At 46.9% G+C, this 22,514-nt stretch overlaps 1 protein-coding gene across 8 annotated transcripts in view; it reads left to right on the top strand.

The window, feature by feature from the left end:
* Positions 1-2,735: 2,735 nt before the first annotated feature.
* Ppfibp1 (PPFIA binding protein 1) overlaps positions 2,736-22,514 on the top strand; it is a 129,547-nt gene continuing 109,768 nt past the window's right edge. For 6 of the 8 annotated variants that reach the window (XM_055605588.1, XM_055605593.1, XM_055605592.1 and 3 more), the window contains exons 1-2: positions 2,736-2,917; positions 21,863-21,918. The gene's annotated coding sequence lies outside the window, so the exon portion shown is untranslated. The remainder of the gene's footprint in view (positions 2,918-21,862; positions 21,919-22,514) is intronic. The other 2 variants (XM_055605591.1, XM_055605585.1) reach the window with 1 other exon arrangement.

The raw sequence follows: 22,514 nt of genomic DNA, 5'->3' as shown, positions 1-22,514 counted from the left end.
TCTTCAAAAAGTTTTCCATTTGATGCTGAGTGTGGTGCAGGCCTGTAACCCTAGCATTCTGGAGGCCCTGACTACACAGGGAGGCTGTCTCAAATATCCGTTTTGGGTATGGTGATGTCCGCCTTTAATCCCGGCATTCTGGAAGCAGGGCCACATGGACCTTTGTAGATTCCAGGCCAGCCTGTTCCAAGACACTCAGGCTACTTAGCAAGACTCTGTCTCAAAACAAATCCCACCCCCCTCACAAACTACAAAGTAACAGGAAGGCGGCAGGAAATAGCTTGTTTTCTTGTTTTTTCAACATAGGGTTCCTCTGTGTAGCCCTGACTATCCTGGAAGTTGCTCTGCAGACCAGACTGGCCTCAAGCTCAGAGATCCACCAGCCTCTGCTTCCAGAGGGCTGAGATTAAAGGCGTGCCAACGGCTGGCACTGGCAGGATGCATCTTGAACTGGGTCTGCAGAACCACATCTCACACCTGTAAAGCACGTCTTAGACAGATAGCCTTGGATGGGCACTGTGGGCCCCACCCAGCGTGGAAGTAACTGGAGTTTCAGGCAGGTATTTGGGTAACTTGTCCAGTGTTACACAGCAAGTAAGTGGGAGCTCTGCAAAAGGTCAGCACCAGTCTCCCACCCCCACCCTCCCCAGTCACCGCAGCGTACCACTAAGTCTTGACAGAGGACAGGAGCTTTGACAGGACCTTGACAGAAGAATGGCAAGCCACTCACCAAAAGATAACACCAGGCAGGGGTCTGTGAGCTTCTGTAATGGAGGGACGGATTCTCAGGAGAGGAGAGGGAGCTTGGCAGTGGGGAAGCCAGATTAAGGCTAGTTAGGGGACTAGCTGGGACCTTCAGGGCAAGATGTTGATGGCAAAAACCAATAGTCCAGAAGCTCATTCGGTTTGGTTAGACTCACAGCTGGCGATGGTAAAGCCAGGGACTCGAGCCAAGGCTTTAGACTAGAGTGAGCCGGACGAATACCATGGACCATAATCAGGAGGTGTGAGCTAGGGGTTTAGGTCTAGTTTATTTCTGTAGCTTTAGCGTGTCTTGCTCATAGGTATGTGTGTGCCGTGTATGCAGTACCCATGGAGGACAGGAGGGGGCGTCAGGTGCCGACTGCTGCCAACCTTGCTGACACTAGATTCCTTCTGTTAAAAATCAGTTTACTTCCTGGGGACAGGTGGGCTGGGAAGAGTGTGTGGGACACGATGATGGACTTTGTGAATCCATCCCACATTCTGGTAAGACAGGGAATGTGTGAGATGTCATTAATGAAAGAACATTAAGCCAACTGAAAAGTCACAGGTCACACACCTTAATCCCAGCATGTGAGTTTAAGGATAGCTTCAGCTGCCTAAGAATCTGTCTCAAAAAACTAAAATCTAATCAACCCCCCAATCAACACACACACAAACACTGTACCCCCTAACAAATTAATGTTACTTCTCGATGGTGATGAGAAATTTGATGCCTATGTATGTATTCTATATACATAAACCTCTTCATCATTCCCTCCGTCCTGGGCCTGACAAGGGGAGAATGAACGAAGGCTCCTGGGAATCTCCCTGACTTTGCAGCCAAGAGGATTATACAGCCGATATCCACCAGAGGGTAAATAGTAGTTAATTCTTAATTGTTAGCTCAGCCATTGCAGTCGGTTCAACAGTAATTATTATGTGGTTTGAACTCAGTTGTGAGGTTCTCCTTTCCAGCAGAGCCTCAAACAGCAGCCTTATGGTACTTAAAACTAGTGTTGGGCTGAAAAGATGGCCAAACAGTTAAGCCCTTCTGCTCTTTTTGCAGAAACAGTGAATTCAATCCACAGCCCTTACCTCACAACTGCCGCAACCCACGGCTTCTAGCCTCCATGAGCATACACACATTATTAAAAAAAACAACAAAGATAGCTGGGCGTGGTGGCGCACGCCTTTGATTTCAGTACTCGGAGGCAAGCGGATCTCTGTGAGTTCGAGACAAGTCTGGTCTACAGAGTTCCGGGTCAGCCACAACTACATAAAGAAACCCTGTCTCGAAAAGCCACCCTCCCCGCAAAAACAAACCAACAAAACACTTCAGAAAATAGGTTAGTGCTGAGTTTGGTGGCATGGGCCTGTAATCCCATCTACTCCCAAGGCCAAGGCAGGGGTTTAACAATTTTGAAGATCAGCCTTGATATATATCATGGCAGAGAGAGACAGAGCGACAGAGAGATCCTCGAAACAAAACAAAAATGTATAAAATATTTCCCCCACTCTGGAGTCCATTTTATTTCCGTGGAAGCTTGCGTGGTGTAAGTTTTGTTGTTGTTGTTGTTTTTGTACGTGGTTGAGCGCCACCAGTTGACCACGCGGAGGCAGAGCGGTCGCGACTGGGTTGAGCCGTCCTCGCCAGTCTCTGCAAGTCCTCAGTTTCCCCCAGGGCTGGATCACGTACGCCCGTCCGTGACAGCGGCGGTCTTGTCCTATCCCGGGCTTCTGTGGAGCGCCCCAGCCGGGGCCCAGCTCCCCGCCGCCCTTCCCTTCCACCGACGTCCACTTCCAGCCTAGCTAGGCTCCACCAGGAATGCGGGAGAGCCCAGGCTCGAGTGACGGCACGCCAGGCCAATCAGCGGGCCGCAGGCGTCAGGTCCCGCCCCCTCCGGGGCTGTCCCCGCCGGGGGCGGGGCTCCGGCCGGGGGCGGGGCGCGGCCCAGGGGCGGGGCTCCGGCCGGGGGCGGGGCGCGGGCCCGGAGCAGCGAGGGAGGCGGCACCTGGGCGGCGGTGATGTCAGCCGCTCGCTGTGCTCCCGCCCGGGCTCCTGTCGCCGCGTAGGGCGCGGGGGCGACAGCGACGGGAGCCGCGACCTCGCAGCCGGGCGGGCGCCGGGGCGGAACTGCAACTTGTGGAGCTCGGCCGCGGCCCTCGGCCTCAGGTAAGTCAGCCGCGCGCGGGCCGGCCCCGGGGATCCCCAGCTCCCGGGAAGGGCGTCTCGGTCCCGGACTCCCCACCGCACTGCTCCGGTCACGGAAGTGTGCTCCCGGCGCACACTCATCCCCTCCGGACTCCAGTCAGGGAAGCGTGCTCCCAGCTCACGCCCGGTCTGCCTTCCACCGCGGTCTGCAGTTTGGGAAGTGTGCTCGCAGCTCACACTCGGGCTCCCCTCCAGACTCCGGTCAGGAAGCGTGCTCCCAGCCCACACCCGGACCCCCTCCACACCGCAGTCTCCAGTCAGGGAAGTGTGCGGGGACCGAACACCCCAGGCTCCTCATTCCACAGAACTATAGTCAGGGACTTGTGCACAGTCCCTGACCAGCCAGCCAGAGCCAGGGAAGTGTGAATCTCACACCCAGACTCAGACCCCGCCACACCACAGATTCTGATACCACAGAATCCGGAAGTGTGCTGGGACCCCAGAGTCCCCACCACACCAGACTCTAGTTGGGGAGCGTTAGTGGGACCCCGAAAAACACACTACAAAAATAGTGGAGTTCCCTGCAGTAATCAGACTCCAGTCAGGGACCGCAGTGCGACCCTGCACCCCGGAACCCCAAATATACCACGGACTCCAGGGACCGCAGTGCGACCCGAGATTCCTTAGGTACTGGTACAACTCCAGTTTCGGTGTGCTCAGACCTGAACCTGTTTCCCCATGTTGCTAGAGAATGCCGGTCGTGGACAAATGCTTGAACCCAGTCTCCACACTGCAGAGCCAGAAGGGAAGTGCATGTGCACTTGGGGAAAAGGACTCAGGAGTATTAAAAAAAAAACATCACAAATATACGTGAGCCATCATCTCAGAAAGTAAAGAGAAAACAGTTTTTTCTCAGTTTTCTTACATCCTACTATATATTGTTTAAGTGAAAGAATATCAACAAAATTATTCTTACATATCAGTGTGAAATATTTTACACAGTCCAGTCAGGATGTGAGAAAATTACTCGGATGTATTCATGGCTCATGGGAAAACTGGTTTCTTGGGGGCACAGTTCTACAACTCTGTTGGTGTTTACACACCAGAAAGGTTGGGAAAGCTGCTGACAATCTATCTTGCCTGGGGCTTCTGGGGAAAAGGTTGAGTGAAGGCAGTTAGTAGTGTTTTCAAGGTTCGTTTTTAGAGAAAGAAGCTTAAATTTTATTTTCCTGGTTTTTATTGTTAAAACAGGTTTGCACTGTGCAGTGGCTGGCCTGAAAGTCACTATGCAGAGCACGCAGGCCTCACAGAAATGTGCCTGTCTCTGCTTCCTGAGGCTAGTCAAAAGCCGGAGCCAGCACACAGGTTGGTGGGAAGGAGTTTTCACAGGGAGTGTGTGGAAGACGTGGCAGACAAATTCTGAGTAATGACAATAGGACTTTTTCCCAGCATGCGGGACCAAACCAAACCCTTGTGTTCAGTAAGGACTGACAGCATGCAGAGGGAATGCAAAGGTCTGTTCGTTAACTGAGAAAGCATTGTCTCTTGGTGGGATTCTGATTTTTATTTCTTGTTTCAAACTCTTTCTGTTGCTTGGGGATTTTCTCTGTGCGGCTCACTGAGTGTGATTGCCTTGCTGGGGAAAGTGAGCTCTGAAGACCCTGACTCAGAGTGGCCCTGTCAGGGTTGCGGGGCTTTCTCTCAGACCGAGGCACAGAAGTGTGTAGCTGAGACTCAGGCAAGTTTCCCTCTTCAGGGCAGCGCTTCCTCAGCAGTGAGGATTCTCTGCTTGCCAGGCCAGGAGGAAGTGGGAGTGGACTCACTGCTAGTCAAAAGCTGCATCCCAGACTCTGACCCAAAGGGCACTCCCAGGGGCAGGGGAAGAGTCATCGAGTGTCTGCTAAGCCCAAGTCAGGAAGTGTGGGGATAGAGGACTTGAGGGTGGAATTTAAGGATGTTTCCATAGCCAGAGCTGGAAATTTGTGTTTTGTTTGCTTTGTTTTAAAAACAGCACATTAGTTCCTGAAATAATCATGTAGAACAAGAGCAGACTTTTTGATAAGACCATCCCACTCCACTCTTTGAGCTAGGATCTCAGCATGTAGCCCAGGCTGGCCCTGCACTTTAGATCTTCTTGCCCCCCTGGGGTTACATATGCGTGCCATCATAATTGGCAGGAGCAGGCTTTTTGAAAAGGGAGTGTGTGCTTCATGGGAACAGAACATTTTGATTTTTCTTTGTGTTTTTGGACGAAGGCATAGAAATTGCTAATGGCTCAGCAATACTATTGGGCAGAGTTTTGGTATTTATGTTCAGTGGAAGTATGTGAAACATACTGGATTTTCTAGTGCACTTTTATTGGGAGAGAGACGTGGTGGGCTCTAAGCTGAGCCCTGTGTAGTCCTGCTTGACAGCAGTATGTAGAAGACAGCCTGCAGCTAAAAGAGGGAGCCTCAGAAACCAGGTAGTCAAGCCAAAAGTGTCTTTAGGATACATGTGTATATATGCATAGATACAATTTTTGACTTTTTTTTTTGAGAGGTTTGTCTGTGCCTTGGCTGTCCTGAAACTTGCTCTGTAGACCAGGCTGGCCTCAAACACATAGTGATCTGCCTGCTTCTGCTTCCCAAGCGCTGGGATTAAAGGTGTGTGACATCATGCCCTGCCCAGTTTTTGTCAGGCTTTAAAACAGTTTTTTTGAGCAATAAGTAATTGTAATACTTAATTTAAATTCTACTTCTCTTTTTCAGTTTGTGTTTATAAAGGCAGATGTGGTATAGTAAAACATAGTACTTTTATTTTTTATTTCATGTGTATGAGCTTATTGCCTGCATGTATGTGCACCCCATGCTGAGCAGTGCCCAAGGAGCCTAGAAGAAGATCCCTGAAACTGGAGTTACAGACAGTTGTAAAACCCCATGTGGGTGCTGGGGACGGAACCCAGCTTCTGTGCAAGAGCCACGTGTGCTCTTAACCACTGAGCCATTTCTGTGGCCAACATGGTCCTTCCTTCTTTCCTTTCTTCCTTCTTCCCCTCCCTCCCTCCCTTCCTCCTTCCTTCCCTTTCTTTCATCTCTATGCCAGAAGAGGGCACCAGATCTCATTATAGATGCTGTGAGCCACCATGTGGTTGCTGGGAATTGGACTCAGGACCTCTGGAAGAGCAGCTGGTGCTCTTAACCTGTGAGCATCCCCAGCCCCCTAACATGGTGCATTTAAGGAAGAGGTCTTGTCCAGTGGACTAGCTCCATGGATAAAGGCGCTTGCGGCTGGTCTAGTCCCTAGAGCAGGGAGGGTAGAAGGAGGGAGCAGAGTTGTCCTCCCGCCTCAGTCGTTATAACATGTGGGATACAGACACTAAATAAATACATGTAAAACAGAAAGTGGAGGAGATTGTTAAAGGGTACAGAAGTTTTTGAGAAAGGGGGATTAGATTTTGCTTCAGTTCCCTTCGATGAACAACTATTACTGTCTAATTGGTGCATTAAAAGGAAGAGTAAAGTGGCCTCACTGGACCAGAAAGGTGAAGTCCAGGCCACGTTATAACTCCAGGTCAGCAGTGCCTAACCTGGAGGCTGCCTTAAGCTGCTCCCGAGAACAGGCTGGGTCAGGAGCCTCCGCCAACTGCTCACGCAGTGTCTTTGTCACTCATTGTGCCAGCAGGAGATAAGTCAGAGAGAACAAGGTCGTTTTCTCCCATCGTTGACCGCCGACTTCTCTTAAAATCCTCCACATCCACAGGCTGTTTATATTTTATAGTAAATTATGCTGACAATTTGCTAAATTAAAATTGACTTTCTGAGGTTTCCTCTCCAATTTTTAACGTACCTATATTTTAAACAGCACAATTTTCACAGTAAAGGGAAATCTTATTTAACATTCTGTCTTTCCAAGATGTTACATGTTTCTGTCCTGGTTTGATTAGCTTTACAAAACAGTGAGTGAATGAGTTAGTTCATGTCTACATATCTATTCCTACTTGGGTGCATGCGTGTGCGCAGGCGTGCATGAAAGGCCAAGGGTAGATGTTAGTTGTCGTCTTCAGCTTGGCTAGAGTCACTGCCCGGAGGCTCCAGAGAGTTTTCACTGTCTTCATCTCTGGTAGTGAAGGCCCCTGCTGCTGTGGGTGTGGGGACCCAGCTCAGGTCCTCAAGCTTTTGTGCTAAGGGCTTTACCGCTGAACCATTTCCCCGGTATTGATTCTTCATTTTCAGAATGTCAAAAGGGGAAAACAGGAACAAGAAATAGCATATAGTCACTTTATTTTCAGAGATTTTTTTTTTTTTAAAGAAAGTCCTATTCTGAAGTTGAGGGAAAGAATAGTTCAGCAGCCATTGTAAGTCCTTTCAGAAAGTCCCAGTTCTAATTAAAAAGATTCTCATTCTCTTCCTAAATAAAAGAAAAACAAAACAAAACATTCATTCATCTCTCTATCTATCTATCTATCATCTATCTATCTATCTACCTATCATCTATCTATCTCTCTATCTATCTATCTATCTATCTATCATCTATCTATCTCTCTATCTATCTATCTATCTATCTCTCTATCTATCTATCATCTATCTATCTCTCTATCTATCTATCATCTATCTATCTCTCTATCTATCTATCTATCTATCTATCATCTATCTATCTCTCTCTCTCTATCTATCTATCTATCATCTATCTATCTCTCTATCTATCTATCTATCTATCATCTATCTATCTCTCTATCTATCTCTCTATCTATCTATCTATCTATCATCTATCTATCATCTATCTATCTATCTATCTATCTATCTATCTATCTCTCTATCTATCTATCTATCTATCATCTATCTATCTATCTATCTATCTCTCTATCTATCTATCTCTCTCTCTATCTATCTATCTATCCATCATCTATCTATCTATCTATCTCTCTATCTATCTATCTCTCTATCTATCTATCATCTATCTATCTATCTCTCTATCTATCTATCTATCTATCTCTCTATCTCTCTATCTATCTATCTATCTATCTATCTATCTATCTATCTATCTATCATCTATCTATCTATCTATCTATCATCTATCTATCTATCATCTATCTATCTATCTATCTATCTATCTATCTATCTATCATCTATCTATCTATCATCTATCTATCTATCTATCATCTATCTATCATCTATCTATCTATCTATCTATCTATCTATCTATCTATCTATCTATCTATCTATCATCTGTCTGGTTTTTCCAAGTCAGGGTTTCTCTGTGCAGCTCTCTGGGCGTCCTGGAACTTGCTCTAGACCAGGCTGGCCTTAGGCTATCTTGGAATTCGCTCTATAGGCCGGGCTGGCCTAAAACTCAGGGATCTGACTGCTTCTGCCTCCCAAGAGCTGAGCTTGAAGGTGTGTGCCGCCACTGCTGGGCTCAAGTGTTTGTTTCTGCTGTGAGCAGATGCTTTGTCTTCGTGTGTGTGCACCGCACGCCTGGCCCTTGAAGGAAGGCTGGAAGAAGGCATCCCATCACCTAGAGCTAGAGTTGCAGGCATGTGTGAGCTGCCATGTGGCTGCTAGACATCATGCTGAGCCATCTCTCCAGCCCCACGGTTAAAATTGGAAAACCAGTATCAAACAGACATGCTGAAATGAGAGATTCAAAGTTGTGAAGGTTAAAGCTCCATTTTGGTGCTGGGTGGTGTTCAGACATAAGGCAAACAAAGAGTCTCTTGGCCAGCATTTTTGTGCAACTAAAAGTTCATTAAAATTAGTGTTAAATCAGTGATCAAACTGTCCACAACTTCTGTGGGCTTATGTAGCTCCCTCGTCTGTTTTGTTCCTTATTGCTGAGATTTATTGCAGTACATGTCAGAACCTATTGCCTACCAACCTCTGCAGCTCTTGTCACGTATGTCTCAGAGATTACTGCGTTAGTAGATGAAGCTTGTTCGAAAGAAGCAACCTGAAGGAATTCACCCACTCTACGGAATTCAAAGACTTGCATGGTTTGTTTTTTTGTTGTTTTTTGCCTTCTTTGATATGCAGTAATTTTATTGTTGCTGAGTAAAGTGGTGAGGGCTCCTCTTCTATTCTATTTTCTACTTTGAAGGAACTGAAATAGCAAAAACGTCGGCTTTCACATTGAAACTCGGCCTCTCTGCAAAGGGTTAGGTGCCCGTGCTTGTTGAGCATGTTGGGCTGAGAAGGCGGGTGTGTGTGTGTGTGTGTGTGTGTGTGTGTGTGTGTGTGTGTGTCTCGGGAAGGTGGCGCAGCCGGTGCCTGGAGTTTCTGTTTCTGACATGCGGGCCGGGTGGCTTTGTCGCCGCAGTCTGTGGCAGCACTGGGCGTGTGTGTCTCACTGCAGTGTGCTGTGACTCACATTTTGACCAGCCCACACACATGTCTTTGTTTTTGTTGGCCAGTTTAAGGAGTTGAGACTAGAAGACCATTTAGTGCCTTCTGTATAGCGCCACACCTGAAAACGCCCAGGAGTGCAGGGACTGTATAAGCTTAAACTGCGTAGAGTCCCAGTCGTACGGCAGAGACTCACAGCTCTGGCACGGCACATGCATGTAGGGGCAAAATCAAACACTGTAATGTTTGGGGGTTTCTGTACATTTCATGGACACCCCATTAGCCTGCGTGTGAATGGTATTTTCACCTGTTCTGTAATTAGTCTAATTAAAGCACACAGCTTGAGGAAAGCAGGTATGTTAGTCATAGTGGATGTGTTTTTGATAACAAGGCAGATTTGAGTAGATGAAAGATGGTGCTTTCAGGGGGAAGGGTTCATGAGGCCTCACCGCCAGCTGAGGAGCGACTGCCTGCCAGGGAGGGTGTGTGGCCTTTGGTGTGTAGCTCCAGTGGGTAGGCCACAGGCAGTATGGACTGGTCACGCGCCCGTGTGCACACAAATACATATATGACAGGAAGGCGAGAGAGGGATGTGTGTGTGTGTGTGGGGTTATCCCAGCGAACAAGGAAAGGAAAAGGAAAGTGGGGTGGTGGGTGTGACCAAGGTAGAGTGTATACATGTATGAAATTACCAAAGCATAAAATAAAAATGTTAAAAAAGATGCTGTTTTCAGTGGTAAGATTGTATGCATAGAGGAGCGACCAAATCCTGCAGGCGAACAGGATACAAGGTAGATCTTGGAAAGCTTATTACATTGCTTTTGCTGCCACTCCTGTCTCCAGCTGTAGAATTTTGCATAAATATCATGGGTTTTTTAGTAGGGAAATTTTATTGAGTTTATAGGAATGTGAAAACAGGAAGAACTTGATGGCCTGTTTCTGTTGTTTTTAGTCAGAACTCAGCAGCATAGTGGAGTTGAACAAATAATGTCCTGCAGCCATTATCTTTTTCTGAGATGCTGTCTCTTAGACCAGCATCAGTGGCAGACTTAATTTTGTTTGAAGTGGAATTTGAACACGCTCTACTTTTCCTTATGAATGATGAAAGAGTCTGTGAGCCTGTGGGTTGTCCTCTGAATGAGCTGCGGGCAGAGGGGCAGGGGGAAGGAGAGACAGGGACACAGGTAAATCAGGAAACCTGTGGGCTGCATAGCTGCTTGGTCTCACCGTTTCCTTCAGATCAGCTGCTTGGATGTTTTTGTCAAACTTTCACATCCTCCCTTCCGCCCCCACCTTCCCCAGAGTGCAACTGCACACATGAGAAATCTAAACACAGACTTAGGGTTCATGATCATTTTCTCAGCTTAGAGACTTCGGTTCGTAAGGGACCAAGTGAAGGAATGATGCTCCCTTTACATCACTTGTGGGGGTCAGTGACTTGTAGTCACTGTGGTCTTAACTAAGTGTAAATTCAAAAAACAGCATATTCTTTTAGTAATTAAGAGACATTATTCTGTGTGAGAGAAAAAAAAAGTAAGCTGGTCCTAGTGGTGCACGCCTTTAATCCCCAGCACTCAGGAGGCAGAGGCGGGTCTCTGTGAGTTCAAGACCAGCCTGTTCTACAAGGACAGCCAGGCTTCCACAGAAGAGTAGGGCTTCAGAGCCCCGCAGGCTTTCAGTTGTGCTTTGCTGTTTAAAACAGGTTGATTGTGGCAAACTGTGAACCTCTCTCAGCGTTAGTCTCTCCATCTGCAGAGTGGTAGCAGTGATGTTCCTGTCTAGGATTTTTGCAAGGATTGGAAATCATTGGAAATAATGAACAAGAATAAAAAGGGCGCTGGAGGTAGGAAGTGGAGGTTTGGAGTGGCAGGTGGGAAGTTCATTGGAAGCTGAGAAGTTGATGATGTTCTGGATCTGCTGTTCTAGATTTCCTCTGCCCATCTCTTGACTGCCCGCCACTGGCAAAGTTGTATAGATTTCCAAGACAAGATGTTAGCCGTCATGGAAGGAGCATGTTGCAGGGACCCTGAGGAAGGGGTAACTCAGCAGTTGTTCTCCAGGTAGGTTCTGTTAGCCTAGGTGCAGTGTGGGATGGTGGTCAGCGCCACAGCCACACCCTCTTGTCTCCGACCTTATCGCTCTCTTCTCAGTGTGCCCTTCCTAAACCAGAATACCCACAAAGTCTGCTCTCCACCCTGAGAAAGTAAAGGCTGTGCTTAGGACAACTTTATTAGCTCCAGCCTAGGAATGAAGGTGTGGACTCTGGAGCCAGATGATTGTAGATTCCAATCCCTTGTCCTTACTAACTCTGTGATTTGGGTTAATTAAATTGCTTGTGAACTGGGTGGTTGTGGGGATTAAGTATGCTAATGTCTGTACAGCACTAATAGCTTTATTCTTGGCCAAGGGCTTGCCCTGGATTGATGACAGATACTGTTATTATCCCATTGACTATCTGACAAGCTACTCCCACTTGGGGATTTTTTTTTAAGGTGTGGAGGAAAAGTGATTATAAAGAAGGGTTTGGAAATAGTATGCTGGGTACCACTGGGTAAATAAGTAAAAATAGGACTAGAGAACAGATGACCCTTTACTAAGACGAGCACACAAGGACAATGGAATTGTAATGGGAAAGATAGTGAGTTAAGTTTGGTCTCTTGGAGTTTGAGTTCCTACTGTGATTCATACATAGTAATCAACGTTAGTGTTCTCACTGTATGAAGTAATGAGATAAAAGCCATCTCACTAGGTTTTGGGGGACAGAATCATCAGGGAGAGGAGCTAATCGCACCCAGCTCTTGCGCGCAGTAAACACCTGCAGGTATCTTACATGTTGTAGCGTAACCCTTGCATTTGCTCTCGAAGAAGGTGCTGGTACCTTGTGTGCCTTGCACCCAGGGCTCAGAGGCACTGGAAGGCTCAGCAACTTTGTCAAAGGTCATGCAGGTTGTGTGAGCTAGGCTGGGGCAGGGGACCACACTATAAATCAGGCTGATCATTAGTAACTAACGTAAGCTAGGGACAGTTCCAGGGCAGGCTCCTGCCTCTGGTTTGGCCTTGTAAGTGGTATGTGAAAGACTTTTAAGCATGTGAGGTGGGGGCTGGGAAGATGGCTCTGTGGTTAAGAGTGTGTGCTCTCAAGCCACAAGGACTGCAGTTTGAGTCCTGGCACAAACGTAGCAGGCCTGGCTTTTCTGTAAGCACCTTTGACCCCCCAGCTTTGAGAGAGGCTGAGATAGAGGATTGCTGTGGCTTTCTGGATTCTAGTCTAGCCAAGAAATATGAGCCCTAGGTTCAGGGAGAGACCCCTACCTCAAAGGAAAAAAAGTGGCAAGTGACAGGGTATATTCTGGTCTGTGCCTTCTGGTCTGCGCGTGGCACACACCTGAATAAACTCACGTACATATGCTCACATAGACAGACATACAATCAGATAAATACATTTTCTAATATGATATTATCCACATGAGGATTTTAAGCGAAAATTAGAAATTTAAGTGTGCAGTGTGGGCAGATAGCCATCTCCACAGGGCTGCCAACTAAAAGCCAAGTATGTGGACCCTGAAAGGACAGTGTATAACATAGAGAGAAGCAAGTACCCAACCTTGAGAGAACGTGTGGCATTTAGGAAAAGCTTCCCAAGGAGGTAGAAGAGGAACCGCAGAGCGAATGGTGGCAAGGAAGGGGTGAATCCAGCGTTCGAACTGCTCTGCCTTCGCAGGCAGCAGACTCATTACAAGGATAGTTTGCAGAGTCTGCCGGGACCTTTTGTGAACCCGGAGAGAGCAGTGTGAGTAGTATGCGGGAGAAGGAACCCAGAGGGTGGAACACGAAGATTACATGGGAAGCGAGGAGCTGCAGGTAATCATTTTGTCTGTTCCCTCACGGAATTGATGGGAGAGGCACCGTAGAGTCGGTAGCCAAGGTCTGAGAAAGTGTGATCAAGGAGTGAGCAAGACACAGGGGAGAAGGATGGAAAGAAACAAAGTTGGGTGAAGGGTGGTGGGCTAGTTTGAACTCTGGAAACCTCTTCTTTAGGTGGGGTGGAAGAAAGCTGTCAGGGAAATGGAAAAACATGTTCTGGGGCCGAGTGTTGAGTGAGCTGTCTGCAGGCCATCTTGTAGAGGAGGGAGCAGTGAAAGGACACTGGAGATGTGCCTCCCTGCCCAGAGGAGCTGGCTCCAGGGATTACTGTTCAAGAGGAAAAACTTGAAATAATGACGGAAGTCTCTCATCTAAACAATACAAAGTGACATACTGACCAGATTTGTCTTTAGGCAGTCAGTTAATTTATTGAAGTGGAAAGTAGTGTTAGGAAAAAAAAAATCAGACAAAGGGAAACTTGACTTGTTTGAAGAAGGGACTTTTAGACTACTGACTTAATGGCTTGCTGGCTCATGGGCCAGCTTCTTGGGGAAACATGAGCAGTCTAGGTGGTGAGGAACAGCTGGGGTTGGTGCTACACACACTCAGCTACTGGTTACAGCAGAGCTGCCGGTGCACCAGGAAGTGCTCTACAGAAAGGGGCTGTGACGCAGGGACCATTGCCTTAGACACCAGTGTTTGTAAGGTTGTTGTTAACCAGTCCCAGCTCTTGCCGAAAAGACACCGGGTAGTGGCATTCTGGAAGATTTGCTGTGGTGACATCAGGATGCTGAAGCCGAGGACTAACGCAATCCAGTACTTGAGAATGTAGTGCACTGATGTCCCTCTGTGACTGCCTTTACATTATCTGTTTCGGTTATCAGCAGTTAGCCATGGTCCAGCCACATTAAATCAGAGATTCCAGAAATAAGCAGTTCTTAGTCTTAAATCATGCTGTCCTCCGTTTGCCTGGGAGTCATCCCTTTGTTAGGAGGATTCATGCTTCGTGTGCCGCCTGCCAGCCAGCACCACCGCTTACACCAGGGTTCTCATACGGGTAACCTGAGGTAGAGACTGCATGGAGCCAGGCTGTGGGCCTTCACGGTCTTTTGGAAATTTTAGCCAGTATTTTGTCTGGGAATTTTTACCTACTGAAATTAAGATTTTGAAAAGATGTGTCTCGTGTGGCTTCACTTTGATGAAAGATGGACAGGAAAGCAAGGTGAACAGGACACTGAGGTAAAGAAGTTGGAGTTTGTATTTATGGCAGGTTGCCCTTTTGTTCTGGAAAAATCTTTACCTTTTGGTCACACAGCTTTAAGCATGTTTCTTGCCTAACAGAATGCATCGTTTGTTCTGAGGGATTCGTTATGGAGGTTAAGGATATGCTTGCAGCAACCCTTGTTTCCTGTTTTGTTTGTTTTGTTTTGTTTTTCCTTCAAGACAGGGTTTCTCTGTGCAGCTCTGGCTGTCCTGGACTTGCTTTGTAGACCAGGCTGGTCTTGAACTCACAGATCCGCCTGCTTCTGCCTCCTGAACGCTGGGATTATAGGTGTGCGCCACTGCACCGGGCCCCTTCTTTACTTTTTAAGGAAAAATACTTCTTGGCTTTTGCCTGGCTGTGTCACAACTGTGTCACCACATCACCTCATCTGATCTTGATCTCTTTCCAAGCTTGTCTGTCCTGCTCCTGTACAGAAGGACAGACCTGGCCTGGTTGACAGGAATGAGCCCTCTTCCTCATTGCTGTTTTCGCTTAAGCCGGTCTTCCTTCTGCCCTGCTGAAGCCATCTAGCAGGGAAACTTTGCTGAGAGTCTCCGTCAGAGCCTGGTCTAAGGACTCTACCAGCGATCAGTAACCTATGCTGTAGATTTTTAAATACTCAGCTACTATGTAGGTGAGGAGTTCAAGCGTCCAGCCTAACTCATTTGATACTTGGAGCCTTCCATTGCTAGGCTCGTTTATTGGTGTGGATTGTTTCTTAAATTGTACTTTACATAAGAACCTCAGTTGTGCTGTCTGTGTTAACTATGAAGGCCATATAAGCGTTGCTTCTGTTTTACAAATGAGGGAAGAGGGTTTTTTTTTTGTTTGTTTTCTAAAATAGACTCTAAAATGGCTTGTGTCTAGATGTAGCTTACTTTTTCCAAATAGATTATATGCTAGTAGAAGACAAGCATTTTTCCCAGTAGGAAGTAAACAAATACGCGATGAGGATAAGGTTTTGTGGACCAACATGTGCTGAGGTCCATTGTTGGCTCCCTGGGTGTAGAAACGTGATTCAGTTAGACAAGACGTGTAAGATGGGTGTCCTGCCTGGAGATGTGTGGGGCTTGGGCTCTGGAGGTCGCGTCACTCGCTCACCTGTATGTCCAGTGAGTGTATGTTTATTTCCGTAGCAGCGGCTTGCAGCAGAGGTGATGCTGGCTCAGAGGAGACCTTTAATGATGACAGGAGATGTTTTCCATGTTATAACCTAGTGAGAGGGAGTAGCACCAGATCTAGTGGAAGGGTCTGGAGCTGTGCCCGAGAATCGCACAGGGGAAAGCTTCCTGACAGCCCCAGAGGTCAGTGGTGGGGTCACGAAGATGAAGCCCGATGTGGAGCGCAGAGGGTTTGCTGCAGTTGGCAGTTGCTGTGGGAAACCCCTCAGAGGCCAGCCTTTGAGAGGGTGAACCCCGAAGAGTTATTTTGTGATTATGCTCAGAGCTTCCTGCGTCCCGTGCAGAAGCGGACAGGCGCACTGGCTTGTTTATGTTACGCTGTGTACCGACGTGAGCTGGCTGTGGCTTGGAGCCGTGAAAACAATTATTGGTTTTGAGGATGGTCCTGGTAAACATCCTGCTCAACTAGTTTGTTCCATTGAGAGAATTTTGGTATGTCAGTGTAAGTCCCCCATAGGAAAGGTTTCAGTTGACGAATTTCCAAAGTATGTTTTGATGTGTGGATTGTGCAGCTCTACTCCTGACGCCAAGAAGCCTGTTGGGCTGCGCCCAGCTCCTACGGAGCGGCTCTTCCTGATGGACGGCCTGAACTGCAGCTAACGCTGCCCGCAGAAGTGAGAGGCCCGGGTGTCCATGTCACTGTTGATCATGTACTTACCCTGGAGATTGTTACTAATTCTGTTTGTAGTCATAAAAGGCGGGACTGTACCTTACAGATGTGAGTAGTGTAGAAAAAAATGCAGTAAAGACCCAACATTTAAATGCCGTCAAGAGCCGACGAGGTGCTCAGTGGTTAAGAGCGTTGTTCTTCCAGAGGACCTGGTGTGCTTTCAGCACCCACGGCAGGCAGCTCTGTCTGTGGCACCAGTTCCAGGGCATCTGGCGCCCTCTCTGACCTCTGGGCCCAGCACATATGTGGACACAAGTTTATATTCAGCTCCCTGCCCCTCCCATGTGTGTGTTTAAAAGTGAAGAATAAAAACTTTCTTGACAAATCCAGGAAGGAAAATGAAAAACAAAACAGAAGGAAAAGCCGCTGCCCTCGATAGTCCTGTCACAGAGGTGAGAGTGTCCCTGGTGTGCTGGTGCTGTCATTCATCCCCCATTCATGTACTGCCTCCAAAGTCAGACACTGCATATGTAATTTGCTCCCGTTAAAAAGCTTTAGCATTGCTTTATTTGCATTTCTGAAGTATGTGTAAGCAGTCTTAGGCTTCGTGCCGCTCTCTTTACTGTGGACATGTTGCTTGTTTTCAGCTTTGCTGAGTGTTTGTGCTGTGAGCGTGTTCTGAGTGTCACGTCCATCCATCTTTACAGGGTGCAAGCTGCGTGAACGGGTCTGGGTGTGTGGAGACCTGAGTAATGGCGCTGGAACTAGCCACAGTTAATGACTCTTGTTCCCATTAGCAGAGTGATAGTCCAGCATTGAGAATGTTTGGGCTTTTTGAAAGACAAGTGCACCTTTTCCTTTCCTTGTGTTTGCCATTGATGAGATAGTTGTGCTTATGTGACTAAGGGCTTCTGTACCTTGACAGACTTTTTGTGTTAATTGCCCACTTTATCTAGTGTGATTAGTATTTTTCTCATTTTTCATAACTAACTCATTGTTTAACCTAGTTGCCCTCTATTGGTTGTTACACATATTTTTACCTAGTTTTCTTGTCTAACTTTTTTTTATAATTTATTTAATTTCATTTTATGTGCATTAGTATGAAGATGTCAGATCTCTTGGAATTGGCAGTACAGACCGTTGTGAGCTGCCATGTGGGTGCTGGGAATTGAACCCGAGTCCTTTGGAAGAGCAGACAGTGCTCTTAACCACTGAGCCATCCCTTCAGCCCTTGTCTAACTTTCTATTTTAAATGATTTAATTTTAATTTTTTTATGCATATACGTGTGTGGTTTTCAGGCACATGCAGTCATGTGCTGAGAAGGGAAGGTTGGATCCTCTGGAGCTGGGGTTACAGCTGCTTGTGGGGCTGAAGTGTGGTCCTTGGCAAGAGCAGTGTATGCAGTCCCAACAGTGACTGCGCCATCTCTCCGGACCCTTCATTTATTAATTTTTTTTAACTAAGATCTTCAGTTTGTTTCTGTCAGTGTTAAAGTGAACTCCTTTTGCTTTGCAAGTCACCATTGGGTGTAAATGGTATTTAATTATCTACTTTTGAGATATAATTTTACTGTTCTCTGAGGAGAACCTACCTCAGATGCCTGTGTACCCACTGTGTCCTGGGGCACACCTTCATCTGCACATGGGGCATACAGAAGGGAGAGTTGTCCAGAGAAGAGGAAGCTCTTGCTGATCAAGGCCTGCTTGACTGGTTTTCTTTCTGATTTCCCTTGCCTCTTGGTGGAGGCGAATGTACCAAAGGCTTCAGCCGGTTCCCAGCTGGCTAATGAACTGTGACCTGTAGCCTGTTCAGCAAGCTGTGGCCTTGTGTGATGTACAGTTGTCCCACAGTCAGCAACTGTGACAGGTCTCCCCAGGCGCGGGCCCTTGCCCCTCAGGCTCTGTGTCTAGTCTTAACCAGGCCCTGGGCCTGCACTTAGTTGCTCACCCGCTGTACGAACCAGACTCGGAGAGGAAGGTAACACTGGGGAGCACTTGGCTGCTGTGGCCTTTCCCTGTGATTTTATGGATGCTTCTTACCTTGGTGTAGGGGCTAAGTACCATTTTCATCCGCATTAATGTGGGAGGGAACCACCGCTCAGTGGACGCAGCACGCCGACGGGCTTCCGACTCCAGCTCCCTGCTCTCCTTAGGAACAATCCCGTCACTGTAATCTGGACTCGTTTCCTGGTGGGACAAGCAGGCAGAGCCTAGCATCAATATTTTGGGTTTTGGAGTCAGATGAGCCTTGGCTAGAATCCCAGCATATCCTTGTCTTGTGATTATGGCTCTTTCTTAGTCTGAGCTCTGGCTTCTTCCTCAGCAGGGTGAAATGCTGGCCTCTTAGGGTTGTTGGGGTAAATTGAGAGGCCCAGCATAATACCTGCCTCATCTGCTGTGGGAGTTCAGTAATGATCGTGGGTAGTTCAAAACCGAAAATGCAACCTTTCTTTTTGTTCAAAAGTTTTAAAATAACTGGTAAACCTATTCTGATTTTTTTTGAGATTTTTGAAAATATTACTTTATTTAGATGTGAGAAAAATTTCTGTTCCATATATTTTTGTTTGTTTTTCTGTTGTGGATAAATCACCTGCTTCTCTCAGGGCTTTCTACTTAGTAAAGTTCTTAGGACTGTCACAGTGAAAGCAAAGCTGTCTGTCTGTTCATGTGAAGCATCGCTCTCAGGAAGGGCAGTTCCTCAATCATTCCTTTGCACATAGCTAAAATTTTTGGCATCCTTTAAAGAGTTGTTAGTTGTCCATGCTTTATAAATGAGTCACGAGGAAAGATGAAGCTGGTAAATATTTTAGGAGAGAACAGAAAACTTAAGTTTTCACGTCACTTAAAAGTCAGGCTTGATCCCTGCTTGTGCTAAGCCCTTGTGACGTAACAAGACCGGCACTGATGTGAACTCTGCATGAAAATTTCAGCATGAGGTTATCTTGCCATTTAACTTCTTGTTTGTTCTGGCTTTGCCATTTTAATAAATTAAGCCAACTAGTTAAAGCTGTCAGGATTCTAACCCAGTATAGCCTTTACAGAGTTAAGAAAGACATTCATTGGGAATTATCTTTAAAATAATGTTTTCTAACTCCATGCTTTATTTAATTTGGATCCCTGAAGCCATGGTTGCATTTCATTTTTAAGGATTTTATTTTATTTTCTGTGCATGGCTGTTCTGTGTGCATGCATGTCTGCACACCACATGCATTCTGGTGTCCACAGAGGCCACAAGGGGCATCGAATCTCCTGAAACTGGTGTCACCAACAGCTGGGAGCTGCCATGTGTGTGCTGGGAATTGATCCTGGGTCCTCTGAAAGAGCCATCTCTCCAGCCTCATGTTACACTTCAGCAGTGAATTGACTGAAACGACCGAAGAGAGCACTTCATGATCCTGCAGTAGGAGCCCAGCAGCAGTTCTGCTGGCCACTTGAAGTTATGTTAGCTCCGCCCTTTGAAACTCAGCAGGGTTGGTGCATGCCGGCACACTGAGTTTTGTCAGGTGTCTTGTGTCTTGTTGGCTGGTTGGCCAGTGGAGTAAATGGAGTGATTAGCTTTCATTAGAGTTTGCCCCGAGTGTGAGTCTCTGTTGATGACATGAAGATACCCTTTCTGACTTCCTCTGTCCCAGCATCTTTTACTGTAGAAACAGAATGCCAACTTGGCATGAGTAAACCTTGCAAGCACCTCACGTGACAGCAGACAGCACTGGTGACCAGGGACAGCTTTTCCCAAGAACAGTTACTATGTCTGAGAAGTCTGGGAACTCTTTAAACCCTTCCACATACATGCATTTGACATGTGGTGGAGTGGAGGTCAGTGTTGCTGAGCATGACTCTGTCAACCTCTGTCAGCTGTGCTGGATGATTTAGAGTCAGGGAGGTGGGGTAATCTTGGTGATGTGTGCTCTTCCCCAGGGTTTTGTGTGATTAACAGTCCTCGTTCCTCTGAAATGTTGTATCCAGCATGAAGGTGAGGATAGAGAAGCAGGAGGAGCCAAGCTTTCAGGGTTTTGTATACAGATTTAAAGAAAAACATACACAAATTAGAACTTTCATAATAAAACCTCAGTCTTTGGAGGGAGGAAAGGAGAGACGGAAATGATGTAATTGTAATCTTGATGGTGATGATGATGATGTCTGACCCTAATATTGGTAAGTTGTGTGGTCTTGGACAAGCCGTGCCAGTTTTAGAGTGAGTGTAACAATTCCAGGCCAGCTTTCATAGGGAAGGCTGGCAGGCTCAAAAATGAGAGCAGGTGGAAAATACTGAAAACCATTAGGCAGAAATGTAAGGCTATATGTTCTCCCTTTAAACAACCTGACCCCAGCTGTCTGGTAATAAGAAGTAGGCATGCTTTTGTTTCGGCTTCTGGTGCTCTGACACGAGTCCCTTATCCCCAACTGGACTGGAGTCTGCATGCATCTCAGGCAGCCTCTTGCGGTTTTCTGAAAGAAGATGCTGATGGTAGCTCAGTATCCAAATGGGTTCTCTAATAAGGGGAACAGGGACTATTTCTGACATGAACTCAGTGGTGAGCTCTTCGACACCCCCCCCCCCCCAAGGGAGGAGCAGCCTTGTTAGGCCACAGAAGAGGACATTGCAGCCAGTCCTGAAGAGACCTGATAAGCTAGTGTCAGATGGAAGGGGAGGAGGACCTCCCCTATTAGTGGACTTGGAAAGGGTCAGGGAGAAGATGAGGGAGGGAGGGTGGGGTTGGGAGGGAATGAAGGAGGGGGCTACGGCTGGGATACAAAGTAGATAACCTGTGATTAATATAAAAAATAAATAAATATATTTAAAAAAGAAGATGCAGCTTCCCGGGCAAGGCAATGCAGGAGCTACAAGTCCAGCTGCAGTGCCTCCTCTGTCTGCTCTCTTGGGGATCCTAAACTTTCTACCGCGTCATCAGTATCAGCCCCAAGCCCTGTACTTGGTAGTGAAGGTTTGGACCGGTGCTCAAAGCTCACTGTATACTTAAGAGCTGTTCTCAACTGGATTAGCAGGCTGAGTGGGTGAGTCTGCTGGGGTTTGTGGGTGAAGTTGGCAGTGCCAGCTTGGGTACTGTGTACCAGTGGCAGTTCGTATTGGCATGCGGTGCTGCGATATGCACAGTTAGTTTTGCCCAGTCTTGCTGTAGTCCTGTTTACCATTTAAGTCCTGCGCTGTTGACTATCTTGGCCTGGTGTTCAGAAAGTCATCTGAGCTGACTGTCAAGCATTTGTAGTCGTTAAATGATGGCTACCTAATAAGTATTTTTCAGATTGCAGCCTTCATAAGACTTTTGAGGCGGCACAACTTAACAGTAACTCTGTAAACCTGGATTGCTAGATTGGGCTCACTAGGAGCTCTGAGGTGGCGTCGAGTGGGCTGTGCTGTGTCCTTTAGATTGTCCCAAGTTGTCTAACCACTGGAAAGGAAACAAATGCAAGTGTGGTCTGTGGCCAGGCACTTTATCTGCGGGCTCAGAGAACTTGGACCTTGGAGCCTAACGGGGAGATCACAACCCCTTTGTTAATTATTAAACAGCAGGTCTGTAGCTGTTTGGAAGTTCACAGACACTTAGTGGTTTATGCCTGATGGTGGGGTAATGGGGCCTAGCTTCTGTATTTATGAAATGGCTGACCCCAAATTGAGTAATTTTTCCCAAGCATGAATTACTGAATGATCAGAGCATTAATTCTGTATTAAGTTTCTGAAACACTTAATTTATGTTGTGCTTACAGAACTGGTGCTTACAGAACTGGTGGAACATCAGTCATCACAAAAGGCAAACAAGCAGGTAAGACACGGAAAGTACCAACCTGGACCCTTCCAGGGAAATGGAGAGTGGAGGACAATGGAGAAGAGTCTATGTCCCCCTGATATTCCAAACCACTGCTAGGATATTTTAGTCGTGCCTGTGGGTTGGGATTGATGAGTTTGTTTTTGGTTGCTTTTCTTGTCACTGTGTCAAACCCCTGACAGAAGCAATTTCTAAAGGAGGAAAGATCTGTGTGGATCGCAGCTTCAGAGGGCTCAGTCCTTCATGGCATGGCAGAGAGGCTCCATGGTAGGAGTGTGGTCAAGCGTCTTACATGGTGGCCAGACCAGGAAGCAGAGAGCCAGATGGAGTCAGAGGCAGATATGTCCTCCTACACTTCCTCCTACTGGCCTATGTCCCCAAAGTTCTGGAATGTCCCCTAAACAGTCAAACCAGGAAACTGTGATGAGCCTGTGGGGGACATTCCAGAGTTAAATTGTAGCAGAGTTCTCTTGCAGAAAGGTAAAGTTGCTCTGCTTTGGTAAAGTAGGAGTCAGCTCCTGGCATTTCCCAAAATCATTTGTGTTCAGCAAATTTCTCAAAGTGTCTGTCATGGTTTGTGGTGTGAGTGAGCA

Source organism: Psammomys obesus, unplaced genomic scaffold, assembly GCF_907164565.1.
Source record: "Psammomys obesus unplaced genomic scaffold, mPsaObe1.curated_primary_1811, whole genome shotgun sequence".
NCBI classification, from domain to species: Eukaryota; Metazoa; Chordata; class Mammalia; order Rodentia; family Muridae; genus Psammomys; species Psammomys obesus.
Note: the sequence above shows the minus strand (reverse complement) of the source record. Positions and strands in the feature narration are given on the sequence as shown.